Source organism: Dromiciops gliroides, chromosome 2 (assembly GCF_019393635.1).
Source record: "Dromiciops gliroides isolate mDroGli1 chromosome 2, mDroGli1.pri, whole genome shotgun sequence".
Taxonomy (NCBI): domain Eukaryota; kingdom Metazoa; phylum Chordata; class Mammalia; order Microbiotheria; family Microbiotheriidae; genus Dromiciops; species Dromiciops gliroides.
This window is the reverse complement of record NC_057862.1, coordinates 566,425,279-566,437,619: the sequence shown is the minus strand read 5'-3', so window position 1 is coordinate 566,437,619 and position 12,341 is coordinate 566,425,279. Positions and strand designations below refer to the sequence as shown.

Here is a 12,341-nt window from a genome sequence, read left to right as displayed (position 1 = left end):
TTCCTTCATCGGACTTAGAAATTTCTGCGACAATGGACAGAGAAGTGATAAACTATAAGTATAGAATGAGACACATTCTCAGATATGGTGAATGTGAGATTTTTGTTTTTCTCAACTATGATTATTACAAGAGAGTTTTTTTATTTAGAAAGAAAGAAGACTAGTTAAAGAAGAAAAAAGTATTAATGAAGCACTTAAAGAATGTACAGAAGAAAATAGAAGGTGCAGAGTGAAAAACCAATGAACAAGACAGTTTTGAAACTAATACATATAATTCTTTTTACTTTTCAAAAAGAAACAAGCTAAATGTGAAATGTGATGGTTTCTTATGCAATGAACTTTTTTGTTTCTTCTGAAATCTTTTACCTCACTCCACAAAAACTAATCTTCCCAAGGTTACCAATAATCTTTTAACTGTTCATCCAATTGCCTTGACTTCTCTGTAGCATTTGTCTTCCTTCAAGATATTCTCTCCTCCCCTATTTTTGTAATACTGATTTCTCCTGTTTTTTCCTCAGACCTTTCTGATATCTCTTTTCTTATTTGCTGGACCATTGTCCATATCCTGGCCCCAACCATGAGATCATACAATGATAGGGACCAGTCAGTCCCTTTGTGTCAGGGATAGTGCTAAGCACTAGGGATAGACAGAAAGACAAAAGATAGCCCCTGTTCTAAAAGCACTCACATTCTAATGGGGGAAACAACATATAACAACTATGTACAAAAAGGCACCCATATATATATAGGGGAGAATCCCAAAGGAAAGGTAATAAGATTAAGAAGGACCAGAAAAGGTTGCTTGTAGAAGGTGGGACTTTAACTCAGACTTGAAGGAAGTGAAAGAAGTTAGGAAGTAGAAATGAGGAGGGAGACAATTCCAGACCAGGGGGACAGCCAATGAAAATGCTTGGAATTGGAAAATAGAGTATCATGTGCAAGGAACAACAAAGAGGCCCATATCACAGAGTATATGGAGAGAAGTAAGGTATAAGAAGACTGTAAAAGTAGGAATAGGCCAGTTTATAAAGGATTTTGAAAGCCATACAGAGGATTTTACATTTGATCCTGGAAATAACAGAAAGCCACTCCTTTATAAATGGAAGAGCAGGGTAATGTGGTCAGACTTTCAATGTAAGGTGATGAATTTGACAGCTGAGTAAAGAATGTATTGGAGTGGAGAGAAAGAACTGATCAGGGAGATCAACTAGCAGACTATGTCAACAGATGAAACCGGATGTTTATAGTGTCAGAAGAGAAAAAGCAGCATATCTGAGAGATATGACGAAGATAGAAACAGTCAACTATTTAGCACTGGAAGGCTCCTTAGAGGTCATCCAGTCCAACTCCTTCACTTTACAGATGGGGAAGTAAGGCTGAGATAGGTTGTTTTGTCTAAGGTCACAAAGTAGTGTCTTGAGTCCAAATCCGCGGCTTTTTCTATGGCAACACACTGCCAACATCTAAGAATAATTCAATACAATAATTTGTCCTGTCAAATTCTCACTCTAGAAGATTTCATCAACTCCCACTTATTTGATCGTCTCTATGCAGATAACTCCCTACTCTACACACCCAGCCCAATTCTCTCTCCTGAGCCTCCAGCGAAGCTTCAGCTTATTTCACTTTCAAATCACCTTTCACCTATCAACCAAATGATTACAATAGATTTTAACTGGTCACCCAACCTCAAGTCTCTGTCCTCTACAATACTTCTAGCTGCCAAATTAATATTTCTAAAGTGTAGGTAAAATAAATAAATAAATAAAATAAAGTGTAGGTCAGACCATATCAGTTACCTGCTCAGAGAATTTCTTTATTGCCTTTATCCAATGTCTCTTGATTGACTCAAATTTGAAATACTGTAGAAACTTCCATTTGGCATTTTTAAATCTTCACAATCTGGCTCTACCCTATCTAGTTAGAATTACTTCATACTATTTCCCCCTCATATTTTGTATTCTCTAGCCAAATGGGTCTATTTGCTGATCTTGGTATATAACATTCCACCTCCAACTTCCACACTTTTGCACAAGCTGTCTCACATACCTAGAATTCTCTCCCTCCTCACCTCTTAGTTATGGAATCAGTCATGAAAGTTCTGCTCCAGTACCACATATCCCTAAAAAAAAAAAAACCCAGCCCCTTCATAATGCCCTATTTGTTAGTGCATGCCCCCCCCAAATTATTTTGTATTTTCCTTGTATTTTGTATTCACCCACCCCCACCTCCACCAACTCCCTAGACTGTTTCATTTGTTTCTCCATTCCCTGAATCAAGCACATGGGTTGACACTTAGCTTGTTGAATTGAAATAAATCATGGTCCCACTGTACACTAATTGTGGAGTGCTGCATTCCATTTTAGATGCCACAGCTTAGGAGAATACAGTACTGATAAACTGGATAGTATCCAAAAGAGAGCAACTTCAACAGTTTGGTGAAGAGCCACAAATTCATTCTCTATGATCCTAGAAAATCCAAGGAGTTTTAGGCTGTGAAAAAGAAGGCTTAGGGGAACATGACAGCTATATTCTAATGTTTGAAAAATTAAAATTCTTCAGGTTGCTACCAGAGGTATCATACTATCAAGAAGGAAATAACTACTCTGAATTTTTTACTTAGAAAAATATTCTTATCTGTTACTTCTCATCCTCTTCTTCCCTCTCACCTCTCCACCAACCATGAACAGTGGAAAAGGAATCATTACACTACTTTTCAAAGGCAACTAAGCTTTTATCAAATAATATCTGATATATTATGGTGTTGAAGGTCATAAACCCCACTTTGAAGAGCATTTTCCAGATTTTTGCCCAAAGGAACCAATGGATCAATAAACTTGGTCAGTAAATATGCAAATTCATTCAAACACAAATATTTATTTCAACCAATATTTAAAAACAATTTTAATACAAGTATTTATTCCAAGCTGGTCAATAAGTCATGGACAATCATTTGAAATAAAATAAAATATGTAACATTAAAAATAAAGCAATTTCCAAACCAAAACTAATTTTTGTAAAGGGCACATTAAAATACTACACTTTTTAAAATGGGACATAATGCTAGGCATATATTATATGCAAATTCTAAAGTTATCTCTCTAAATATGAAATTATAATCTTTCCTACATCCAAAGAGAAAGAAGAGAAAAGGAGAATACTAGCACATTCAGAAGCTTCTAAATAGAAATGTTTCTAGAAGTTTATAAAAGGTTCAGTACCTAAGTTTGGAAAACGCAAAATGCAGGCAATCAGGAACCACAGGAAAAATATGTGGCATTTAGTACACTCTGGGCACTACAAAATAGTCAAGAAGAGAACAAAAAAGTTTGTCTGCCACCAATCAAATTGATATGTCAGGATCAAAGGGAAATGGGTAAACCAGGAGACAATGAGAAGACAAAATATACCCAGGGGATTCAGAAAAATTGGGGTACACAATGTCAAAGAGTTAGAGCTGCTCCTGATGTGCACCAAATCTAACCACTTAAAATGCTTAAAATGCTTCCTATGAGAATCATAAAATAATTATGTAAAGAGCCACCCCGCAGTGGATAAAGCACTGGCTCTGGATTCAGGAGGACCTGAGTTCAAATCCAGCCTCAGACACTTGGCACTTACTAGCTGTGTGACCCTGGGCAAGTCACTTAACCCCAATTGCCCTGCCAAAAACAAACAAACCAAAAAAAAGAACTATGGAATCTGAATACATATTGAAAAAGAGCCACCCAGCTAGCCATTGAGATCACCAATTCAAATACTACTCTGAAGAGTGAAGAAAATGAGTAAATTCCTTTGCATATTTCAATTTGTGTTAAATAAAACTTCAAACCACAAATGGGTGTATATGTGTGTATATATGTTCACATATTACATATGTGTATGCATACATACATATTATGCCCAAGAGTATCTAGCCCAGATTTAGCATTATCTGAAATATAGGCTAGAAGAAAACAGACCAGAAATGTATTAATAGGATGGCAACATCAAGGATCAAGTTTTCTAATAAATGCAACCACGCCATGGTGTTGATGTCTGTCTGGTCTCCTACTAGCATTCAGACTCTAGGAAAAATAACTAACCAACCTTAGTTGAGCTTTCAAATAGCATTATTAAATACAATATTTACAGTATAGGTACTAGGGATCATAGATCCCTTATATATGTTGGAAAGAACATTTCTAACCAATTAGGCTAACCCCCTCATTTTAGAGAGATGGAAACTAAAGCACGGAGAGAGTACAGGATATTGGATGTAGAACTGGAATGAAAACCATAGGTCTAATCCAACTTTTTCATATGAGGTTCAGGAAGGTTACACTACTTGCTTGAGGTCACACAGGTGGGTAGTGTAAGGGAAAGGATTAGGATGTGATACAAAGTTCTGTCTGGTTTACACAACTTGCAGCTTTTGACAACAGAATAAATTCAACACAGGTCATTTTAAATTTCTTATTTTTTTACTACTGATGTCTGATCCATCCTATACTTTCCCTAGGTATTACTTAGAAAAATTTCCCAAAGTTTTGAAAAACAAATATCCACTTATCCACCCTTAAAAGTTTTTGATGGGGAGCAGCTAGGTGGCGCAGTGGATAGAGCACCGGCCCTGGAGTCAGGAGTATCTGAGTTCAAATCCAGCTTCAGACACTTAACACACACTTACTAGCTGTGTGACCCTGGGCAAGTCACTTAACCCCAATTGCCTCGCTAAAAAAAATTTTTAAAAAAAGTTTTTGGTGGGGGCAGCTAGGTGGCGCAGTTAGATAAAGCACCGGCCTTGGATTCAGGAGGACCTGAGTTCAAATCTGACTTCAGACACTTAACACACACTTACTAGCTGTGTGACCCTGGGCAAGTCACTTAACCCTCATTGACCAGCAAAAAAAAAAAAAAAGTTTTTGATACTTAAGGATTCACTTCTTGGCTGTGCATACCCTTTGACCACTACTAGGTCTATATCACAAAGAGATCATAAAAAAAGGGGGAAAGGGCCCACATGTACAAAAATATTTACAGCAGCTCTCTTTGTGGTGGCAAAGAATTGGAAATTGAGGGGATGCCCATCAACTGGGGAATGGCTGAACAAGTTGTGGTATAGGAAGGTAATGGAATACTATTGTGCTGTAAGAAACGATGAGCAAGCAGATTTCAGAAAAATCTGGAAAGACTTAAATGAACTGATGCTGAGTGAAGTGAGCAGAACCAGGAGAACATTGTAAACAGTAATAGAAACATTGTGCGATGATCAACTGTGATAGACTTAACTCTTCTCAGCAGTACAATGATCCAAGACAATTCCAAAGAACTCATGATGGAAAATATTCTCCATATCCAGAAAAAAGAACTGTGGATTCTGAATGCAGATTGAACCATACTGTTTCTACTTTTGCTTTTGTTTTTTCTTTTTTGAGGTTTTTCCCTTTTGTTCTGATTTTTCTTTTACAACATGACTAATGCAAAAATATGTTAAATGTGATTGTACATATATAACCTATACCAGATTGCTTTCTGTCTTGGGAAGGGAGGGGAAGAAAGGGAGGAAGAAAAATTTGGAACTCAAAATCTTATAAAAACAAATGTTGAAAACTGTCTTTACATGTAACTGGAAAAAATTTAAATACTATTAAGATTGAAAAAAAATTTAAATAAAGGATTCGCTTCTTTTCTGCTTTTTTATTAAATGACCTAAATCTGTGAAATTTAGTATAATGTGCTGCTCTTAATACTTAGTTTATGCAAAAGTATACCTTACAGGATTGGTTTACTTTGTAGTACTAGCTTTCCCTACATAACTTAAACTCAAAGAATCTCATACATAAATAACACTCTGGGCTTATATATGTTTCTCCTTATTAAAATAAATTGCTATCATAAGTAAATTAGAAGAGCCTGGAAAAATGTACCTTTCAGATCTAGGGGTAAGGGAAGAGTTTATGACCAAACAAAAGTTAAAAGGATTTTCGGAAATAAAATTGATAATTCTGATTACATGAAATTAAAAGGATTTGTACACATGCGCGAGCACTCAAACCTAATCAGCCAAAATTAGAAGGAAAAGAGGAAAATTTTTTGAGCAAGTTTCTCTGATAAAGACTTCATTTCTCAATAGGGAAATGAGCCAAATTTCTTTTTAAAATGAAAATAAAAACCATTTTTCAATTCATAACTAGTCAAAGGATATGAACAGGCAGTTTTCAGAAAAGAAATCAGTGCTATCAGTAGTGACATTTTAAAAAACTCTAAATCACTATTGTTTAGAGAAATGCAAATTAAAATAACTATAAGATACCACCTCATACCTGTGTAGTTGCATAACATGACAGTAAAGGAAAATGACAAAGCTGTAAGGGATGTGGAAAAACTGGGACATCAATGCATTGTTGATGGAGTTGTGAACTGGTCCAATCCTTCTAGAGAAAAACTTGTAACTATGCCCAAAGGGCTATAAAACTGTGCATACCCTTTGACCCAGAAATACAACTACTAGTTCTGTATTCAAAAGGGTTCAAAGAAAAGGGGAAAGGACCTATTTGTACAAAAGTATTTAATTAGCCGCTCTTTTTGTGGTGTCAAAGGATTGGAAACTGAAGGGATGCCCATCAATTGGGGAATGGCTGAGCAAGTTGTGGTATAAGACTGTGATAGAATATACTGTGCTATAAGAAATGAAGAGCAGGAAGGTTTCAGAAAATCCTGGGAAGACATATGAACTGATGCAAAATGAAATTAGCAAAACAAGGAGAGCATTGTACAACAGTAACAGCAATATTGTAAGAATGATCAACAAGTTAAAGACTTACCTACTTTAATCAAGCAATGATCCAAGACAATCCCAAAGGACTCATGATGAAAAATGCCATCTACCTCCAGAGAGAGAAATAATGAACTCTGAGTGCAGATGGAAGTATATTTTTCTTACTTTATTTTTCTTGGTTTTGTATGTGTTTTCTTTTGCAATATGGCTAATAAGGAAATATGTTTTGCATGACTTCACATATATAATTTATATCATATTGCCTTCTCAAGGGGTGGAGGAGGGGCACAAGGGAGAGAATTTGGAACTCAACTTTTTTTTTTAATTTAGGTTAAAAAATTTATATGTAATTGGGAAATATTTAATGAAACAAATATCTTAAAAAAGAAAAAAAGAAACTGCTTCTGTAAAATGGAATTCTCAGGATGAACAAGGTGTTAACATCATATGGTTACAACCTATATCCCTATAAACTTAAAGACATATTATAAGAGGCCACTAGGTGGCTCAACAGGTAAAGCACTGATCTTAAGTTAGGAAGACTGAGTTCAAATTTAACCTCAGAAGCTTAGGTATATAATATTGGGCAATTCACTTAACCTCTGTATGCCTCAGTTTCCTTAACCATAAAATGGGGATCATAACAACATCTATCTCCCATGGTTGTTGTGAGGCTCAAATGAGATAATTATTTATAAAGTGCCTGGCACAAAGTAGACATTTAATAAACCCTTTTTTCCTTCCTTCTTACAACACCAGATGTAACAAAGCTATGGCAGAAGTACATTTGATCACATACATTACAGCTATTTTAAACTCTAAATCCAATGGGCAGAGATTACATATAATGGTCTAGGGGGAAGTCAAGAGAACAAGCATTTATTAAGTACCTCCTAGATGCTGGGCAATGTGCTAATCACTTAAATATTAATTCAGTTGATCTTCACAACCCCTTTAGGTAGGTGCTATTATTATCCCCATCTTGAAAATTAAGGAAGATAAAGTCCAAGTAATTTGCCCAGGGTAATAGAGCTAGCATACAAGGCTGAATTTGAACTCAGATCATCTTCATTCTATCCACTGACTCTAAAGTGCCTATGTTAGGTGCTAAGTGATTTACAAATATGATCTCATTTGATCCTCATAACAACCCTGGGAGAGAGGTACTATAATGATACTCATTCTATAGTTGAGGAAACTGAGGAAGGAAGAAGTTGACTGATTTGTCCCTGGGTCACACAGCTAGTGAGTGTCCAAGGTCACGTTTTAATTTAGATCTTGCTGAATTCCAGGCCTAGTGCTCTCCCAACTGCACCACCCATTTGCCTTCTAGGGTAATAATACTAAATCATATTTACATACCACTTTGAAGATAACAAAGAACATTTTTTATAGCAACCCTCTGATGTAAAGAATACCAATATTTTCCACATTTTAGAGATGAGGAAACTAAGACTCAGAAAGGTTAAGTGGCTCCCTCAAGATTATACAACAAGTCAGACTGGAGATCTGAACTCTGGTCTCTCCTGACTCCTGAAGCCTAGTGTTTTTTCTACTTTGTTACTTTGCTTCTAAGAAAGTGTACTACTTCTAAAGAATTAGGTTCTATTCACAGCTCTACTACTAGTTTTGTGACAGTATTTAAAAAAACAAGGCCTCAGTTTTCTCTCCTGTAAAATGAGGGGAATGGACTTGATCAAAGTTTCTTAAACTATGGGTTCAGGGTCAAATAACTGAATGTAGAGTTCGTGAAAAAATTTGGCAACAGTAAAAGGTTAAGAGGCTTTGCTATACAACTATATAACTGGGGTCACATAAAAATTTCTCAGGCAAAAGGAGGTTGCGAGTCTCTATGGTTCCTCCTACTTCTAAGATTCCATGGCTCAAAGACTCTGAAAAGACCAATCTACTGTCATCATTACTACTTAAAAGGCACTCAATGCAATATTTGAACAAGTACTTATGTTATTAATACTTAATTTTTCTGTTGCTGCTCCTCTTACAAAAGAAGCCAATAAGTCAGTCCCAAGAACACTCATTATTTTTATCAGTTTTTTTTTTACTCTAGACTCATAATGTCATCAATGTAGGAAACTGCCAGTGTGAAAATTTCCTCCACCAACGAGCATCAACACCCTTCTGAAAATGATAGTGTTTGAGAGCAGTTTGGGGGCTTGAGGGGTTAAGTGATTCATTCGTGGTCAGACTATCTGAAGTAAAACTTGAACACAAATCTTTGATTTCAAGTCCAGGCTAGTATATTCAATAGGTCATCTTGCCTCTTATTCTCATTTTCCTAAAATGTTACTTTGATCCTCTCTCAAAGATAAATTTTCAAAGGTGCAACCCTCTTTAATGAATAAAAACCAAGCTCCAAGTATAGCATTTAAAGACCTCCAATATTAGACCTCCTCCGTCCCTGGCTTTTATTTATAAGCAACATCCTCAATGGAAGTAGCAGTCGCACCTTCTGCCAAGCTATACCTTGTACTTTTGTCCACTACCACCTTCCCATCTCATAACAATATTGGCATCCTAGCTATTCATTGAAGACTACCTAAATTTAATTCAATATTTATTAATCACTTCCTTGAGCAAGGTAATGTACTCAGAGCTGAGACTATGAAAACACAAAACTAAAAATAAACTAATTTTAGTACTTTGAATTTTTGTTTGGTTTTTTGGTTATTTTTATGTGTTGTTTTCCCCATTTGGGGGCAGTTAGGTGGCACAATGGATAGAGTACTGGGCTTGGAATTAGGAAGACTCATCTGGTCTCAAACATTTACTAGCTGTATGACCCTGAGCAAGTCACTTAACCCTCTGTGCCTCGGTTTCCTCATCTGTAAAATGAGCTGGAGAAGGAAATGGCAAACCAAAATCCTAAACAGGGAAAGGAAGTCAGAAACAACTGAAAAAAAGGACTTTGAGGGGCAGCTAGGTGGCACAGTGGATAGAGCACCGGCCCTGGAGTCAGGAGTACCTGAGTTCAAATCCGGCCTCAGACACTTAACACTTACTAGCTGTGTGACCTTGGGCAAGTCACTTAACCCCAATTGCCTCACTAAAAAAAAACAAAAACAAAAAGGACTTTGAGCTCCTTTAGGGCAGGGACTGTCTTAAACCATTTGGGGGGGTGGAGGGGGGGACGTATATCCAGTACTTAGCACAAGAACCCAGAATGAGAAAAGGGCAAAATAAATATATATTGATTGACTGCTAGTACTTAACATTCCACTTCCCAGCTTAGAGTGAGAAAAATGACAGATACCCACCTCAACCTATATACCCTTGAGATCATAAAAAGGTAATAAAACAAGGAGGAAAGGAACAATTCAATTCAAATGGTTTATTAAACACATACTGGTGTAGAGTATAATTCAAGGCACCAGAGACACAAAAATTAATTAATAAAACCGTTTCCGTCCCCTAAACCTCCCCCATCTCAGGGACTTTGCCATCTTGTCCTCATTTTATGGATTAGAAAACTGAGACCCGAGGGCAGTCAGCTGACACAACAAGTCAACACAAGTAGTAATTACCAGAACTGAGATTTGAACACAAGTCCTCAACTCCAGAGCCAGGGCTCTTTCTCCTGCACCAGGCTAAAGTAGATACATGTAAACTGCTAAGTAAATACAAAGTAATTTAGGGACAAAGGAAATGAAAAAAAAAAAAAAGGAGAGGAAGACGAGGGATCGGAGAAAGAAGGGAGAGGGAAGAAGGGAGGAAGAGAAAAGGGGAGAGAGGAGAGAGAAGAGGAGAGGAGGGAGAGATTGAGAGAGGGACAGAGACAGAAAGACGAAAGACACACAGAAAGACAAAAACAGACAGACAGACACGGAGAGAGACAGAATAACTACTGGGGTGGGGCCTCGGGAAACTCCTCCCGCAGGTGGTGACACCTGAGTTGTACCTGAAGAAAGTGGAGGATGAGAGCGCGGGAAGGGGGGGGGGGGAGGCTTGGGCTAGGAGGGGGAAGGAAGAGCAGGGCAGGGATAACAGGGAAGGACTCCCCTTGTTCCTGGGACTGGAAGCCGTGTCTAGGGCTCCCCGAAGTCCTAGCAGAGGTAAATGTAACGGGGAAGGCGCGGGAAAAAGTAGGGGTCCCGCTAACCGAGGCTGCTTTCCCTCCCTCCCTCCCTCCAGGGGCCAGCTCCGCCGTGGAGGTGAGGAGAAAGGGTCCCTCCGTCCCTCCCGCCCTCGCCGCCTCGGAGCCAGATTGAGACTACCCCCAGCTCCCTCCAACGAGGGACGAGGACAAGAGCTGGGAGAGCGGCGCGAAAGGGAGGACTCACCCGCAACAGCAGAGCCCTCGCAGCACCGGAACCAGTCACTCGCCTGTTGCCAGGGTGAGGAAACCGCGTCGAAGGACGTAACTCTTTCCTATTGGGCGCAGGGTCCGTCATGTGGTCGGAAGCGGGAGCCCCGGGCGCGGAGCTTGCGTTCACTGCCTCCTCCTTTACCTGGTCTGGGATCTCAGGTACTGAGCTTGGCTCTCGCACCGGGTTCTCCAGGCTTCCTCCGGGAGCGTGGGCGCTTCGGGGGGGTCGGTGGTGGAGGGAAGCATCACTAAGCGGCTTTAATTCCCTGCAGGAAGAATGAAACTCGGCTTTCCCAGTTGCCTTGACCTCAGTGCGCAAGCGCGATTCCCAGACTCTTCTGTGTCTTGAAAGGTTATTTCAACCCGAGTCTCCTGGTTCTGTGTAGTTACATTTGTATCCTAGAAAGGATAGATTGTTTCTGTCTGCCAGTGATCATCTCAGTGCATCCTAGATATAAATCACAGTATTGAGTTTTAGATCTGGAAGATACTTTAGAGTGAAGTCAATAAGCCCTTATTAAGCGAGATGTGGCAGGCCCTGTGGTGCTAAGTGTTGAGGATACCAAAAAAATAAAAATAAAAAATAGTCCCTGCTCTCAAGGAGCTCAAAGTTGGGGGGGGGGGGCGGGGGAGGAGGGGCGGGAGGAGGACGGGGGAAACAGCATGCAAATAACTATGTACAAAACCGAAATAGAGAGGACAAATGGAAGATAATCGTAGAAGAAAGATAATACGCCTAAGGAATAATGGGAAAGGGTTCTTGCAAAAGGTCGGACTTTAGCTGGGATTAGAAGAAAGAGACCGCGCAAAACACGTGGCAGACAGTGAAAATGGCCAGAGTTGGAGTTACCTCAGGCCTGGATTATATGTCATACATCTCTGTTCAATAAATTCCAAGATCAAATATAATATCCTCACTTTTTCATTCATTCACAGGCTGTCTTCTACCTTTCCAATCTTCTTAACGTTCTACCCTTTTTCACCTCCCAACAAGCTGTACCCTGTAATCCAATGGCACAAACTTCTTTGCTATTTTCTCACACGATTTGCTCCTCCAGATTCTTTTGTTTTACTAGCTGTTCCCTGTGTTTAGAATACCCTCAAAAAATTTTTTAATTTTTTTTAATTTAAAAAAATGAATACCCTCTGTCTTTATCTCTGCTTCTTGGCTTCCCTGAAGTCTCAGCTAAAATCCCAATTCCCTTATGCCCCTTAAATGCTAGAGTCCTCCCTCTACTGATTATCTCCAATTTATCT

General features: G+C 38.7%; 1 protein-coding gene across 3 annotated transcripts in view; it reads right to left on the bottom strand.

Moving 5' to 3' along the window:
• Positions 1–11,165, bottom strand: part of TASP1 (taspase 1) — a 278,215-nt gene extending 267,050 nt beyond the window's left edge. For 2 of the 3 annotated variants that reach the window (XM_043983168.1, XM_043983170.1), the window contains exon 1: positions 11,059–11,165. The gene's annotated coding sequence lies outside the window, so the exon portion shown is untranslated. Of the gene's footprint in view, positions 1–6,806; positions 6,867–11,058 lie in introns of all 3 variants that reach the window. The other variant, XM_043983169.1, reaches the window with a different exon arrangement.
• Between the last annotated feature and the right edge of the window lie 1,176 nt (positions 11,166–12,341).